Genomic DNA, 17871 nt, shown 5'->3' with positions numbered 1-17871 from the left:
TACTTTGTTAATTGTAATTAAAATAGGATCTGCCAATAGTTTTGGGAGGAAATAACTTGTTACCTTTATGACTGTTTGTTGCAGGGAGGACAGGATTTCCTAGCACGGGCTAGTGCTTATGATTTTGACCCATGAGCACGTAGCAGGTACCAGGAAGCCCAAGTTCCTCCAGAGAGTGACGGTAAGGCCCCTTAATGACTGTGATCTGTTTGATGAATAGGTGACTCCTCTCCCAGCACAGGCTAGTGCTAGTGACCAGGTGCACACCAGCACATAGCAAGTACAGGGGAAGGACTGTAGATCTAGAGATGCAGAAAGTGTCTCGAGGCTGGTGTTGCATGGACTGTGCTCCCATCTCAGCACAGGCTAGTGCTAGTGCATGATGGAGACTAGCACAGGCCTTGAACCAAGACGGGTGCAGACAGTACAAGTTCCTGAGCTTGTGCTGCAGTGGAGCGGGAGGTGAGAGTGTGCTGTACTGCTGAACGAGAGCCCCTTTTAAAGGGTTTGGGTGTTGCTGTCATCTGTTGAACTCTGATGATAAGACAGAAGCATTGAGTGCTATGACACTGAGAATGAACAACAGTTATGTAATGACTTAATGAGTAGGTCCAAGCTAATACAGCTGGGCGGTACTTATAGCAATGTGACAGGAGAGGCAATACACAGTCCCAGCCCATTAAGGGTAATTAGCCTCAAATGGTTGTGTACAGGTACCATGATATTAGCATTCATTATTACTGTACTTTGTTAATTGTAATTAAAATAGGATCTGCCAATAATTTTGGGAGGAAATAACTTGTTACCTTTATGACTGTTTGTTGCAGGGAGGACAGGATTTCCCAGCACGGGCTAGTGCTTATGATTTTGACCCATGAGCACGTAGCAGGTACCAGGAAGCCCAAGTTCCTCCAGAGAGTGACGGTAAGGCCCCTTAATGACTGTGATCTGTTTGATGAATAGGTGACTCCTCTCCCAGCACAGGCTAGTGCTAGTGACCACGTGCACACCAGCACATAGCAAGTACAGGGGAAGGACTGTAGATCTAGAGATGCAGAAAGTGTCTCGAGGCTGGTGTTGCATGGACTGTGCTCCCATCTCAGGACAGGCTAGTGCTAGTGCATGATGGAGACTAGCACAGGCCTTGAACCAAGACGGGTGCAGACAGTACAAGTTCCTGAGCTTGTGCTGCAGTGGAGCGGGAGGTGAGAGTGTGCTGTACTGCTGAACGAGAGCCCCTTTTAAAGGGTTTGGGTGTTGCTGTCATCTGTTGAACTCTGATGATAAGACAGAAGCATTGAGTGCTATGACACTGAGAATGAACAACAGTTATGTAATGACTTAATGAGTAGGTCCAAGCTAATACACCTGGGCGGTACTTATAGCAATGTGTCAGGAGAGGCAATACACAGTCCCAGCCCATTAAGGGTAATTAGCCTCAAATGGTTGTGTACCGGTACCATGATATTAGCATTCATTATTACTGTACTTTGTTAAATGTAATTAAAATAGGATCTGCCAATAGTTTTGGGAGGAAATAACTTGTTACCTTTATGACTGTTTGTTGCAGGGAGGACAGGATTTCCCAGCACGGGCTAGTGCTTATGATTTTGACCCATGAGCACGTAGCAGGTACCAGGAAGCCCAAGTTCCTCCAGAGAGTGACGGTAAGGCTCCTTAATGACTGTGATCTGTTTGATGAATAGGTGACTCCTCTCCCAGCACAGGCTAGTGCTAGTGACCAGGTGCACACCAGCACATAGCAAGTACAGGGGAAGGACTGTAGATCTAGAGATGCAGAAAGTGTCTCGAGGCTGGTGTTGCATGGACTGTGCTCCCATCTCAGCACAGGCTAGTGCTAGTGCATGATGGAGACTAGCACAGGCCTTGAACCAAGACGGGTGCAGACAGTAAAAGTTCCTGAGCTTGTGCTGCAGTGGAGCGGGAGGTGAGAGTGTGCTGTACTGCTGAACGAGAGCCTCTTTTAAAGGGTTTGAGTGCTGCTGTCATCTGTTGAACTGTGATGATAAGACAGAAGCACTGAGTGCGATGACACTGAGAATGAACAACAGTTATGTAATGACTTAATGAGTAGGTCCAAGCTAATACACCTGAGCGGTAATTATAGCAAGGTGACAGCAGAGGCAATACACAGTCCCAGCCCATTAAGGGTAATTAGCCTCAAATGGTTGTGTACCGGTACCATGATATTAGCATTCATTATTACTGTACTTTGTTAATTGTAATTAAAATAGGATCTGCCAATAGTTTTGGGAGGAAATAACTTGTTACCTTTATGACTGTTTGTTGCAGAGAGGACAGGATTTCCCAGCACGGGCTAGTGCTTATGATTTTGACCCATGAGCACGTAGCAGGTACCTGGAAGCCCAAGTTCCTCCAGAGAGTGACGGTAAGGCCCCTTAATGACTGTGATCTGTTTGATGAATAGGTGACTCCTCTCCCAGCACAGGCTAGTGCTAGTGACCAGGTGCACACCAGCACATAGCAAGTACAGGGGAAGGACTGTAGATCTAGAGATGCAGAAAGTGTCTCAAGGCTGGTGTTGCATGGACTGTGCTCCCATCTCAGCACAGGCTAGTGCTAGTGCATGATGGAGACTAGCACAGGCCTTGAACCAAGACGGGTGCAGACAGTGGAAGTTCCTGAGCTTGTGCTGCAGTGGAGTGGGAGGTGAGAGTGTGCTGAACTGCTGAAGGAGAGCCTCTTTTAAAGGGTTTGAGTGCTGCTGTCATCTGTTGAACTGTGATGATAAGACAGAAGCACTGAGTGCGATGACACTGAGAATGAACAACAGTTATGTAATGACTTAATGAGTAGGTCCAAGCTAATACACCTGAGCGGTAATTATAGCAAGGTGACAGCAGAGGCAATACACAGTCTCAGCCCATTAAGGGTAATTAGCCTCAAATGGTTGTGTACCGGTACCATGATATTAGCATTCATTATTACTGTACTTTGTTAATTGTAATTAAAATAGGATCTGCCAATAGTTTTGGGAGGAAATAACTTGTTACCTTTATGACTGTTTGTTGCAGGGAGGACAGGATTTCCTAGCACGGGCTAGTGCTTATGATTTTGACCCATGAGCACGTAGCAGGTACCAGGAAGCCCAAGTTCCTCCAGAGAGTGACGGTAAGGCCCCTTAATGACTGTGATCTGTTTGATGAATAGGTGACTCCTCTCCCAGCACAGGCTAGTGCTAGTGACCAGGTGCACACCAGCACATAGCAAGTACAGGGGAAGGACTGTAGATCTAGAGATGCAGAAAGTGTCTCAAGGCTGGTGTTGCATGGACTGTGCTCCCATCTCAGCACAGGCTAGTGCTAGTGCATGATGGAGACTAGCACAGGCCTTGAACCAAGACGGGTGCAGACAGTGGAAGTTCCTGAGCTTGTGCTGCAGTGGAGTGGGAGGTGAGAGTGTGCTGAACTGCTGAAGGAGAGCCTCTTTTAAAGGGTTTGAGTGCTGCTGTCATCTGTTGAACTGTGATGATAAGACAGAAGCACTGAGTGCGATGACACTGAGAATGAACAACAGTTATGTAATGACTTAATGAGTAGGTCCAAGCTAATACACCTGAGCGGTAATTATAGCAAGGTGACAGCAGAGGCAATACACAGTCCCAGCCCATTAAGGGTAATTAGCCTCAAATGGTTGTGTACCGGTACCATGATATTAGCATTCATTATTACTGTACTTTGTTAATTGTAATTAAAATAGGATCTGCCAATAGTTTTGGGAGGAAATAACTTGTTACCTTTATGACTGTTTGTTGCAGGGAGGACAGGATTTCCCAGCACGGGCTAGTGCTTATGATTTTGACCCATGAGCACGTAGCAGGTACCAGGAAGCCCAAGTTCCTCCAGAGAGTGACGGTAAGGCCCCTTAATGACTGTGATCTGTTTGATGAATAGGTGACTCCTCTCCCAGCACAGGCTAGTGCTAGTGACCACGTGCACACCAGCACATAGCAAGTACAGGGGAAGGACTGTAGATCTAGAGATACAGAAAGTGTCTCAAGGCTGGTTTTGCATGGACTGTGCTCCCATCTCAGCACAGGCTAGTGCTAGTGCATGATGGAGACTAGCACAGGCCTTGAACCAAGACGGGTGCAGACAGTGGAAGTTCCTGAGCTTGTGCTGCAGTGGAGCGGGAGGTGAGAGTGTGCTGAACTGCTGAAGGAGAGCCTCTTTTAAAGGGTTTGAGTGCTGCTGTCATCTGTTGAACTGTGATGATAAGACAGAAGCACTGAGTGCGATGACACTGAGAATGAACAACAGTTATGTAATGACTTAATGAGTAGGTCCAAGCTAATACACCTGAGCGGTAATTATAGCAAGGTGACAGCAGAGGCAATACACAGTCCCAGCCCATTAAGGGTAATTAGCCTCAAATGGTTGTGTACCGGTACCATGATATTAGCATTCATTATTACTGTACTTTGTTAAATGTAATTAAAATAGGATCTGCCAATAGTTTTGGGAGGAAATAACTTGTTACCTTTATGACTGTTTGTTGCAGGGAGGACAGGATTTCCCAGCACGGGCTAGTGCTTATGATTTTGACCCATGAGCACGTAGCAGGTACCAGGAAGCCCAAGTTCCTCCAGAGAGTGAAGGTGAGGCTCCTTAATGACTGTGATCTGTTTGATGAATAGGTGACTCCTCTCCCAGCACAGGCTAGTGCTAGTGACCAGGTGCACACCAGCACATAGCAAGTACAGGGGAAGGACTGTAGATCTAGAGATGCAGAAAGTGTCTCGAGGCTGGTGTTGCATGGACTGTGCTCCCATCTCAGCACAGGCTAGTGCTAGTGCATGATGGAGACTAGCACAGGCCTTGAACCAAGACGGGTGCAGACAGTAAAAGTTCCTGAGCTTGTGCTGCAGTGGAGCGGGAGGTGAGAGTGTGCTGTACTGCTGAACGAGAGCCTCTTTTAAAGGATTTGAGTGCTGCGTTCATCTGTTGAACTGTGATTATAAGACAGAAGCACTGAGTGCGATGACACTGAGAATGAACAACAGTTATGTAATGACTTAATGAGTAGGTCCAAGCTAATACACCTGAGCGGTATTTATAGCAAGGTGACAGCAGAGGCAATACACAGTCCCAGCCCATTAAGGGTAATTAGCCTCAAATGGTTGTGTACCGGTACCATGATATTAGCATTCATTATTACTGTACTTTGTTAATTGTAATTAAAATAGGATCTGCCAATAGTTTTGGGAGGAAATAACTTGTTACCTTTATGACTGTTTGTTGCAGGGAGGACAGGATTTCCCAGCACGGGCTAGTGCTTATGATTTTGACCCATGAGCACGTAGCAGGTACCTGGAAGCCCAAGTTCCTCCAGAGAGTGACGGTAAGGCCCCTTAATGACTGTGATCTGTTTGATGAATAGGTGACTCCTCTCCCAGCACAGGCTAGTGCTAGTGACCACGTGCACACCAGCACATAGCAAGTACAGGGGAAGGACTGTAGATCTAGAGATACAGAAAGTGTCTCAAGGATGGTGTTGCATGGACTGTGCTCCCATCTCAGCACAGGCTAGTGCTAGTGCATGATGGAGACTAGCACAGGCCTTGAACCAAGACGGGTGCAGACAGTGGAAGTTCCTGAGCTTGGGCTGCAGTGGAGCGGGAGGTGAGAGTGTGCTGAACTGCTGAAGGAGAGCCTCTTTTAAAGGGTTTGAGTGCTGCTGTCATCTGTTGAACTGTGATAATAAGACAGAAGCACTGAGTGCGATGACACTGAGAATGAACAACAGTTATGTAATGACTTAATGAGTAGGTCCAAGCTAATACACCTGAGCGGTAATTATAGCAAGGTGACAGCAGAGGCAATACACAGTCCCAGCCCATTAAGGGTAATTAGCCTCAAATGGTTGTGTACCGGTACCATGATATTAGCATTCATTATTACTGTACTTTGTTAATTGTAATTAAAATAGGATCTGCCAATAGTTTTGGGAGGAAATAACTTGTTACCTTTATGACTGTTTGTTGCAGGGAGGACAGGATTTCCCAGCACGGGCTAGTGCTTATGATTTTGACCCATGAGCACGTAGCAGGTACCAGGAAGCCCAAGTTCCTCCAGAGAGTGACGGTAAGGCCCCTTAATGACTGTGATCTGTTTGATGAATAGGTGACTCCTCTCCCAGCACAGGCTAGTGCTAGTGACCAGGTGCACACCAGCACATAGCAAGTACAGGGGAAGGACTGTAGATCTAGAGATGCAGAAAGTGTCTCAAGGCTGGTGTTGCATGGACTGTGCTCCCATCTCAGCACAGGCTAGTGCTAGTGCATGATGGAGACTAGCACAGGCCTTGAACCAAGACGGGTGCAGACAGTGGAAGTTCCTGAGCTTGTGCTGCAGTGGAGTGGGAGGTGAGAGTGTGCTGAACTGCTGAAGGAGAGCCTCTTTTAAAGGGTTTGAGTGCTGCTGTCATCTGTTGAACTGTGATGATAAGACAGAAGCACTGAGTGCGATGACACTGAGAATGAACAACAGTTATGTAATGACTTAATGAGTAGGTCCAAGCTAATACACCTGAGCGGTAATTATAGCAAGGTGACAGCAGAGGCAATACACAGTCCCAGCCCATTAAGGGTAATTAGCCTCAAATGGTTGTGTACCGGTACCATGATATTAGCATTCATTATTACTGTACTTTGTTAAATGTAATTAAAATAGGATCTGCCAATAGTTTTGGGAGGAAATAACTTGTTACCTTTATGACTGTTTGTTGCAGGGAGGACAGGATTTCCCAGCACGGGCTAGTGCTTATGATTTTGACCCATGAGCACGTAGCAGGTACCAGGAAGCCCAAGTTCCTCCAGAGAGTGACGGTAAGGCCCCTTAATGACTGTGATCTGTTTGATGAATAGGTGACTCCTCTCCCAGCACAGGCTAGTGCTAGTGACCACGTGCACACCAGCACATAGCAAGTACAGGGGAAGGACTGTAGATCTAGAGATGCAGAAAGTGTCTCAAGGCTGGTGTTGCATGGACTGTGCTCCCATCTCAGCACAGGCTAGTGCTAGTGCATGATGGAGACTAGCACAGGCCTTGAACCAAGACGGGTGCAGACAGTGGAAGTTCCTGAGCTTGTGCTGCAGTGGAGTGGGAGGTGAGAGTGTGCTGAACTGCTGAAGGAGAGCCTCTTTTAAAGGGTTTGAGTGCTGCTGTCATCTGTTGAACTGTGATGATAAGACAGAAGCACTGAGTGCGATGACACTGAGAATGAACAACAGTTATGTAATGACTTAATGAGTAGGTCCAAGCTAATACACCTGAGCGGTAATTATAGCAAGGTGACAGCAGAGGCAATACACAGTCCCAGCCCATTAAGGGTAATTAGCCTCAAATGGTTGTGTACCGGTACCATGATATTAGCATTCATTATTACTGTACTTTGTTAATTGTAATTAAAATAGGATCTGCCAATAGTTTTGGGAGGAAATAACTTGTTACCTTTATGACTGTTTGTTGCAGGGAGGACAGGATTTCCTAGCACGGGCTAGTGCTTATGATTTTGACCCATGAGCACGTAGCAGGTACCAGGAAGCCCAAGTTCCTCCAGAGAGTGACGGTAAGGCCCCTTAATGACTGTGATCTGTTTGATGAATAGGTGACTCCTCTCCCAGCACAGGCTAGTGCTAGTGACCAGGTGCACACCAGCACATAGCAAGTACAGGGGAAGGACTGTAGATCTAGAGATGCAGAAAGTGTCTCAAGGCTGGTGTTGCATGGACTGTGCTCCCATCTCAGCACAGGCTAGTGCTAGTGCATGATGGAGACTAGCACAGGCCTTGAACCAAGACGGGTGCAGACAGTACAAGTTCCTGAGCTTGTGCTGCAGTGGAGTGGGAGGTGAGAGTGTGCTGAACTGCTGAAGGAGAGCCTCTTTTAAAGGGTTTGAGTGCTGCTGTCATCTGTTGAACTGTGATGATAAGACAGAAGCACTGAGTGCGATGACACTGAGAATGAACAACAGTTATGTAATGACTTAATGAGTAGGTCCAAGCTAATACACCTGAGCGGTAATTATAGCAAGGTGACAGCAGAGGCAATACACAGTCCCAGCCCATTAAGGGTAATTAGCCTCAAATGGTTGTGTACCGGTACCATGATATTAGCATTCATTATTACTGTACTTTGTTAATTGTAATTAAAATAGGATCTGCCAATAGTTTTGGGAGGAAATAACTTGTTACCTTTATGACTGTTTGTTGCAGGGAGGACAGGATTTCCCAGCACGGGCTAGTGCTTATGATTTTGACCCATGAGCACGTAGCAGGTACCAGGAAGCCCAAGTTCCTCCAGAGAGTGACGGTAAGGCCCCTTAATGACTGTGATCTGTTTGATGAATAGGTGACTCCTCTCCCAGCACAGGCTAGTGCTAGTGACCACGTGCACACCAGCACATAGCAAGTACAGGGGAAGGACTGTAGATCTAGAGATACAGAAAGTGTCTCAAGGCTGGTGTTGCATGGACTGTGCTCCCATCTCAGCACAGGCTAGTGCTAGTGCATGATGGAGACTAGCACAGGCCTTGAACCAAGACAGGTGCAGACAGTGGAAGTTCCTGAGCTTGTGCTGCAGTGGAGCGGGAGGTGAGAGTGTGCTGAACTGCTGAAGGAGAGCCTCTTTTAAAGGGTTTGAGTGCTGCTGTCATCTGTTGAACTGTGATAATAAGACAGAAGCACTGAGTGCGATGACACTGAGAATGAACAACAGTTATGTAATGACTTAATGAGTAGGTCCAAGCTAATACACCTGAGCGGTAATTATAGCAAGGTGACAGCAGAGGCAATACACAGTCCCAGCCCATTAAGGGTAATTAGCCTCAAATGGTTGTGTACCGGTACCATGATATTAGCATTCATTATTACTGTACTTTGTTAATTGTAATTAAAATAGGATCTGCCAATAGTTTTGGGAGGAAATAACTTGTTACCTTTATGACTGTTTGTTGCAGGGAGGACAGGATTTCCCAGCACGGGCTAGTGCTTATGATTTTGACCCATGAGCACGTAGCAGGTACCAGGAAGCCCAAGTTCCTCCAGAGAGTGACGGTAAGGCCCCTTAATGACTGTGATCTGTTTGATGAATAGGTGACTCCTCTCCCAGCACAGGCTAGTGCTAGTGACCAGGTGCACACCAGCACATAGCAAGTACAGGGGAAGGACTGTAGATCTAGAGATACAGAAAGTGTCTCAAGGCTGGTGTTGCATGGACTGTGCTCCCATCTCAGCACAGGCTAGTGCTAGTGCATGATGGAGACTAGCACAGGCCTTGAACCAAGACGGGTGCAGACAGTGGAAGTTCCTGAGCTTGTGCTGCAGTGGAGCGGGAGGTGAGAGTGTGCTGAACTGCTGAAGGAGAGCCTCTTTTAAAGGGTTTGAGTGCTGCTGTCATCTGTTGAACTGTGATAATAAGACAGAAGCACTGAGTGCGATGACACTGAGAATGAACAACAGTTATGTAATGACTTAATGAGTAGGTCCAAGCTAATACACCTGAGCGGTAATTATAGCAAGGTGACAGCAGAGGCAATACACAGTCCCAGCCCATTAAGGGTAATTAGCCTCAAATGGTTGTGTACCGGTACCATGATATTAGCATTCATTATTACTGTACTTTGTTAATTGTAATTAAAATAGGATCTGCCAATAGTTTTGGGAGGAAATAACTTGTTACCTTTATGACTGTTTGTTGCAGAGAGGACAGGATTTCCCAGCACGGGCTAGTGCTTATGATTTTGACCCATGAGCACGTAGCAGGTACCTGGAAGCCCAAGTTCCTCCAGAGAGTGACGGTAAGGCCCCTTAATGACTGTGATCTGTTTGATGAATAGGTGACTCCTCTCCCAGCACAGGCTAGTGCTAGTGACCAGGTGCACACCAGCACATAGCAAGTACAGGGGAAGGACTGTAGATCTAGAGATGCAGAAAGTGTCTCAAGGCTGGTGTTGCATGGACTGTGCTCCCATCTCAGCACAGGCTAGTGCTAGTGCATGATGGAGACTAGCACAGGCCTTGAACCAAGACGGGTGCAGACAGTGGAAGTTCCTGAGCTTGTGCTGCAGTGGAGCGGGAGGTGAGAGTGTGCTGAACTGCTGAAGGAGAGCCTCTTTTAAAGGGTTTGAGTGCTGCTGTCATCTGTTGAACTGTGATGATAAGACAGAAGCACTGAGTGCGATGACACTGAGAATGAACAACAGTTATGTAATGACTTAATGAGTAGGTCCAAGCTAATACACCTGAGCGGTAATTATAGCAAGGTGACAGCAGAGGCAATACACAGTCTCAGCCCATTAAGGGTAATTAGCCTCAAATGGTTGTGTACCGGTACCATGATATTAGCATTCATTATTACTGTACTTTGTTAATTGTAATTAAAATAGGATCTGCCAATAGTTTTGGGAGGAAATAACTTGTTACCTTTATGACTGTTTGTTGCAGAGAGGACAGGATTTCCCAGCACGGGCTAGTGCTTATGATTTTGACCCATGAGCACGTAGCAGGTACCTGGAAGCCCAAGTTCCTCCAGAGAGTGACGGTAAGGCCCCTTAATGACTGTGATCTGTTTGATGAATAGGTGACTCCTCTCCCAGCACAGGCTAGTGCTAGTGACCAGGTGCACACCAGCACATAGCAAGTACAGGGGAAGGACTGTAGATCTAGAGATGCAGAAAGTGTCTCAAGGCTGGTGTTGCATGGACTGTGCTCCCATCTCAGCACAGGCTAGTGCTAGTGCATGATGGAGACTAGCACAGGCCTTGAACCAAGACGGGTGCAGACAGTGGAAGTTCCTGAGCTTGTGCTGCAGTGGAGTGGGAGGTGAGAGTGTGCTGAACTGCTGAAGGAGAGCCTCTTTTAAAGGGTTTGAGTGCTGCTGTCATCTGTTGAACTGTGATGATAAGACAGAAGCACTGAGTGCGATGACACTGAGAATGAACAACAGTTATGTAATGACTTAATGAGTAGGTCCAAGCTAATACACCTGAGCGGTAATTATAGCAAGGTGACAGCAGAGGCAATACACAGTCCCAGCCCATTAAGGGTAATTAGCCTCAAATGGTTGTGTACCGGTACCATGATATTAGCATTCATTATTACTGTACTTTGTTAATTGTAATTAAAATAGGATCTGCCAATAGTTTTGGGAGGAAATAACTTGTTACCTTTATGACTGTTTGTTGCAGGGAGGACAGGATTTCCCAGCACGGGCTAGTGCTTATGATTTTGACCCATGAGCACGTAGCAGGTACCAGGAAGCCCAAGTTCCTCCAGAGAGTGACGGTAAGGCTCCTTAATGACTGTGATCTGTTTGATGAATAGGTGACTCCTCTCCCAGCACAGGCTAGTGCTAGTGACCACGTGCACACCAGCACATAGCAAGTACAGGGGAAGGACTGTAGATCTAGAGATGCAGAAAGTGTCTCGAGGCTGGTGTTGCATGGACTGTGCTCCCATCTCAGCACAGGCTAGTGCTAGTGCATGATGGAGACTAGCACAGGCCTTGAACCAAGACGGGTGCAGACAGTAAAAGTTCCTGAGCTTGTGCTGAAGTGGAGCGGGAGGTGAGAGTGTGCTGAACTGCTGAAGGAGAGCCTCTTTTAAAGGGTTTGAGTGCTGCTGTCATCTGTTGAACTGTGATGATAAGACAGAAGCACTGAGTGCGATGACACTGAGAATGAACAACAGTTATGTAATGACTTAATGAGTAGGTCCAAGCTAATACACCTGAGCGGTAATTATAGCAAGGTGACAGCAGAGGCAATACACAGTCCCAGCCCATTAAGGGTAATTAGCCTCAAATGGTTGTGTACCGGTACCATGATATTAGCATTCATTATTACTGTACTTTGTTAATTGTAATTAAAATAGGATCTGCCAATAGTTTTGGGAGGAAATAACTTGTTACCTTTATGACTGTTTGTTGCAGGGAGGACAGGATTTCCCAGCACGGGGTAGTGCTTATGATTTTGACCCATGAGCACGCAGCAGGTACCAGGAAGCCCAAGTTCCTCCAGAGAGTGACGGTAAGGCCCCTTAATGACTGTGATCTGTTTGATGAATAGGTGACTCCTCTCCCAGCACAGGCTAGTGCTAGTGACCAGGTGCACACCAGCACATAGCAAGTACAGGGGAAGGACTGTAGATCTAGAGATGCAGAAAGTGTCTCAAGGCTGGTGTTGCATGGACTGTGCTCCCATCTCAGCACAGGCTAGTGCTAGTGCATGATGGAGACTAGCACAGGCCTTGAACCAAGACGGGTGCAGACAGTGGAAGTTCCTGAGCTTGTGCTGCAGTGGAGCGGGAGGTGAGAGTGTGCTGAACTGCTGAAGGAGAGCCTCTTTTAAAGGGTTTGAGTGCTGCTGTCATCTGTTGAACTGTGATGATAAGACAGAAGCACTGAGTGCGATGACACTGAGAATGAACAACAGTTATGTAATGACTTAATGAGTAGGTCCAAGCTAATACACCTGAGCGGTAATTATAGCAAGGTGACAGCAGAGGCAATACACAGTCCCAGCCCATTAAGGGTAATTAGCCTCAAATGGTTGTGTACCGGTACCATGATATTAGCATTCATTATTACTGTACTTTGTTAATTGTAATTAAAATAGGATCTGCCAATAGTTTTGGGAGGAAATAACTTGTTACCTTTATGACTGTTTGTTGCAGGGAGGACAGGATTTCCCAGCACGGGCTAGTGCTTATGATTTTGACCCATGAGCACGTAGCAGGTACCAGGAAGCCCAAGTTCCTCCAGAGAGTGACGGTAAGGCCCCTTAATGACTGTGATCTGTTTGATGAATAGGTGACTCCTCTCCCAGCACAGGCTAGTGCTAGTGACCATGTGCACACCAGCACATAGCAAGTACAGGGGAAGGACTGTAGATCTAGAGATGCAGAAAGTGTCTCAAGGCTGGTGTTGCATGGACTGTGCTCCCATCTCAGCACAGGCTAGTGCTAGTGCATGATGGAGACTAGCACAGGCCTTGAACCAAGACGGGTGCAGACAGTGGAAGTTCCTGAGCTTGTGCTGCAGTGGAGCGGGAGGTGAGAGTGTGCTGAACTGCTGAAGGAGAGCCTCTTTTAAAGGGTTTGAGTGCTGCTGTCATCTGTTGAACTGTGATCATAAGACAGAAGCACTGAGTGCGATGACACTGAGAATGAACAACAGTTATGTAATGACTTAATGAGTAGGTCCAAGCTAATACACCTGAGCGGTAATTATAGCAAGGTGACAGCAGAGGCAATACACAGTCCCAGCCCATTAAGGGTAATTAGCCTCAAATGGTTGTGTACCGGTACCATGATATTAGCATTCATTATTACTGTACTTTGTTAAATGTAATTAAAATAGGATCTGCCAATAGTTTTGGGAGGAAATAACTTGTTACCTTTATGACTGTTTGTTGCAGGGAGGACAGGATTTCCCAGCACGGGCTAGTGCTTATGATTTTGACCCATGAGCACGTAGCAGGTACCAGGAAGCCCAAGTTCCTCCAGAGAGTGACGGTAAGGCTCCTTAATGACTGTGATCTGTTTGATGAATAGGTGACTCCTCTCCCAGCACAGGCTAGTGCTAGTGACCAGGTGCACACCAGCACATAGCAAGTACAGGGGAAGGACTGTAGATCTAGAGATGCAGAAAGTGTCTCGAGGCTGGTGTTGCATGGACTGTGCTCCCATCTCAGCACAGGCTAGTGCTAGTGCATGATGGAGACTAGCACAGGCCTTGAACCAAGACGGGTGCAGACGGTAAAAGTTCCTGAGCTTGTGCTGCAGTGGAGCGGGAGGTGAGAGTGTGCTGAACTGCTGAAGGAGAGCCTCTTTTAAAGGGTTTGAGTGCTGCTGTCATCTGTTGAACTGTGATGATAAGACAGAAGCACTGAGTGCGATGACACTGAGAATGAACAACAGTTATGTAATGACTTAATGAGTAGGTCCAAGCTAATACACCTGAGCGGTAATTATAGCAAGGTGACAGCAGAGGCAATACACAGTCCCAGCCCATTAAGGGTAATTAGCTTCAAATGGTTGTGTACCGGTACCATGATATTAGCATTCATTATTACTGTACTTTGTTAATTGTAATTAAAATAGGATCTGCCAATAGTTTTGGGAGGAAATAACTTGTTACCTTTATGACTGTTTGTTGCAGGGAGGACAGGATTTCCCAGCACGGGGTAGTGCTTATGATTTTGACCCATGAGCACGCAGCAGGTACCAGGAAGCCCAAGTTCCTCCAGAGAGTGACGGTAAGGCCCCTTAATGACTGTGTTCTGTTTGATGAATAGGTGACTCCTCTCCCAGCACAGGCTAGTGCTAGTGACCAGGTGCACACCAGCACATAGCAAGTACAGGGTAAGGACTGTAGATCTAGAGATGCAGAAAGTGTCTCAAGGCTGGTGTTGCATGGACTGTGCTCCCATCTCAGCACAGGCTAGTGCTAGTGCATGATGGAGACTAGCACAGGCCTTGAACCAAGACAGGTGCAGACAGTGGAAGTTCCTGAGCTTGTGCTGCAGTGGAGCGGGAGGTGAGAGTGTGCTGAACTGCTGAAGGAGAGCCTCTTTTAAAGGGTTTGAGTGCTGCTGTCATCTGTTGAACTGTGATGATAAGACAGAAGCACTGAGTGCGATGACACTGAGAATGAACAACAGTTATGTAATGACTTAATGAGTAGGTCCAAGCTAATACACCTGAGCGGTAATTATAGCAAGGTGACAGCAGAGGCAATACACAGTCCCAGCCCATTAAGGGTAATTAGCCTCAAATGGTTGTGTACCGGTACCATGATATTAGCATTCATTATTACTGTACTTTGTTAATTGTAATTAAAATAGGATCTGCCAATAGTTTTGGGAGGAAATAACTTGTTACCTTTATGACTGTTTGTTGCAGGGAGGACAGGATTTCCCAGCACGGGCTAGTGCTTATGATTTTGACCCATGAGCACGTAGCAGGTACAAGGAAGCCCAAGTTCCTCCAGAGAGGGACGGTAAGGCCCCTTAATGACTGTGATCTGTTTGATGAATAGGTGACTCCTCTCCCAGCACAGGCTAGTGCTAGTGACCACGTGCACACCAGCACATAGCAAGTACAGGGGAAGGACTGTAGATCTAGAGATACAGAAAGTGTCTCAAGGCTGGTGTTGCATGGACTGTGCTCCCATCTCAGCACAGGCTAGTGCTAGTGCATGATGGAGACTAGCACAGGCCTTGAACCAAGACGGGTGCAGACAGTGGAAGTTCCTGAGCTTGTGCTGCAGTGGAGCGGGAGGTGAGAGTGTGCTGAACTGCTGAAGGAGAGCCTCTTTTAAAGGGTTTGAGTGCTGCTGTCATCTGTTGAACTGTGATAATAAGACAGAAGCACTGAGTGCGATGACACTGAGAATGAACAACAGTTATGTAATGACTTAATGAGTAGGTCCAAGCTAATACACCTGAGCGGTAATTATAGCAAGGTGACAGCAGAGGCAATACACAGTCCCAGCCCATTAAGGGTAATTAGCCTCAAATGGTTGTGTACCGGTACCATGATATTAGCATTCATTATTACTGTACTTTGTTAATTGTAATTAAAATAGGATCTGCCAATAGTTTTGGGAGGAAATAACTTGTTACCTTTATGACTGTTTGTTGCAGGGAGGACAGGATTTCCCAGCACGGGCTAGTGCTTATGATTTTGACCCATGAGCACGTAGCAGGTACCAGGAAGCCCAAGTTCCTCCAGAGAGTGACGGTAAGGCTCTTTAATGACTGTGATCTGTTTGATGAATAGGTGACTCCTCTCCCAGCACAGGCTAGTGCTAGTGACCAGGTGCACACCAGCACATAGCAAGTACAGGGGAAGGACTGTAGATCTAGAGATGCAGAAAGTGTCTCGAGGCTGGTGTTGCATGGACTGTGCTCCAATCTCAGCACAGGCTAGTGCTAGTGCATGATGGAGACTAGCACAGGCCTTGAACCAAGACGGGTGCAGACAGTGGAAGTTCCTGAGCTTGTGCTGCAGTGGAGCGGGAGGTGAGAGTGTGCTGAACTGCTGAAGGAGAGCCTCTTTTAAAGGGTTTGAGTGCTGCTGTCATCTGTTGAACTGTGATGATAAGACAGAAGCACTGAGTGCGATGACACTGAGAATGAACAACAGTTATGTAATGACTTAATGAGTAGGTCCAAGCTAATACACCTGAGCGGTTATTATAGCAAGGTGACAGGAGAGGCAATACACAGTCCCAGCCCATTAAGGGTAATTAGCCTCAAATGGTTGTGTACCGGTACCATGATATTAGCATTCATTATTACTGTACTTTATTAATTGTAATTAAAATAGGATCTGCCAATAGTTTTGGGAGGAAATAACTTGTTACCTTTATGACTGTTTGTTGCAGGGAGGACAGGATTTCCCAGCACGGGCTAGTGCTTATGATTTTGACCCATGAGCACGCAGCAGGTACCAGGAAGCCCAAGTTCCTCCAGAGAGTGACGGTAAGGCCCCTTAATGACTGTGATCTGTTTGATGAATAGGTGACTCCTCTCCCAGCACAGGCTAGTGCTAGTGACCAGGTGCACACCAGCACATAGCAAGTACAGGGGAAGGACTGTAGATCTAGAGATGCAGAAAGTGTCTCAAGGCTGGTGTTGCATGGACTGTGCTCCCATCTCAGCACAGGCTAGTGCTAGTGCATGATGGAGACTAGCACAGGCCTTGAACCAAGACGGGTGCAGACAGTGGAAGTTCCTGAGCTTGTGCTGCAGTGGAGCGGGAGGTGAGAGTGTGCTGAACTGCTGAAGGAGAGCCTCTTTTAAAGGGTTTGAGTGCTGCTGTCATCTGTTGAACTGTGATGATAAGACAGAAGCACTGAGTGCGATGACACTGAGAATGAACAACAGTTATGTAATGACTTAATGAGTAGGTCCAAGCTAATACACCTGAGCGGTAATTATAGCAAGGTGACAGCAGAGGCAATACACAGTCCCAGCCCATTAAGGGTAATTAGCCTCAAATGGTTGTGTACCGGTACCATGATATTAGCATTCATTATTACTGTACTTTGTTAATTGTAATTAAAATAGGATCTGCCAATAGTTTTGGGAGGAAATAACTTGTTACCTTTATGACTGTTTGTTGCAGGGAGGACAGGATTTCCCAGCACGGGCTAGTGCTTATGATTTTGACCCATGAGCACGTAGCAGGTACCAGGAAGCCCAAGTTCCTCCAGAGAGTGACGGTAAGGCCCCTTAATGACTGTGATCTGTTTGATGAATAGGTGACTCCTCTCCCAGCACAGGCTAGTGCTAGTGACCATGTGCACACCAGCACATAGCAAGTACAGGGGAAGGACTGTAGATCTAGAGATGCAGAAAGTGTCTCAAGGCTGGTGTTGCATGGACTGTGCTCCCATCTCAGCACAGGCTAGTGCTAGTGCATGATGGAGACTAGCACAGGCCTTGAACCAAGACGGGTGCAGACAGTGGAAGTTCCTGAGCTTGTGCTGCAGTGGAGCGGGAGGTGAGAGTGTGCTGAACTGCTGAAGGAGAGCCTCTTTTAAAGGGTTTGAGTGCTGCTGTCATCTGTTGAACTGTGATCATAAGACAGAAGCACTGAGTGCGATGACACTGAGAATGAACAACAGTTATGTAATGACTTAATGAGTAGGTCCAAGCTAATACACCTGAGCGGTAATTATAGCAAGGTGACAGCAGAGGCAATACACAGTCCCAGCCCATTAAGGGTAATTAGCCTCAAATGGTTGTGTACCGGTACCATGATATTAGCATTCATTATTACTGTACTTTGTTAATTGTAATTAAAATAGGATCTGCCAATAG

This window comes from Crassostrea angulata, chromosome 9 (assembly GCF_025612915.1).
Source record: "Crassostrea angulata isolate pt1a10 chromosome 9, ASM2561291v2, whole genome shotgun sequence".
NCBI lineage: Eukaryota > Metazoa > Mollusca > Bivalvia > Ostreida > Ostreidae > Magallana > Magallana angulata.
This window is presented reverse-complemented; position numbering follows the sequence as displayed.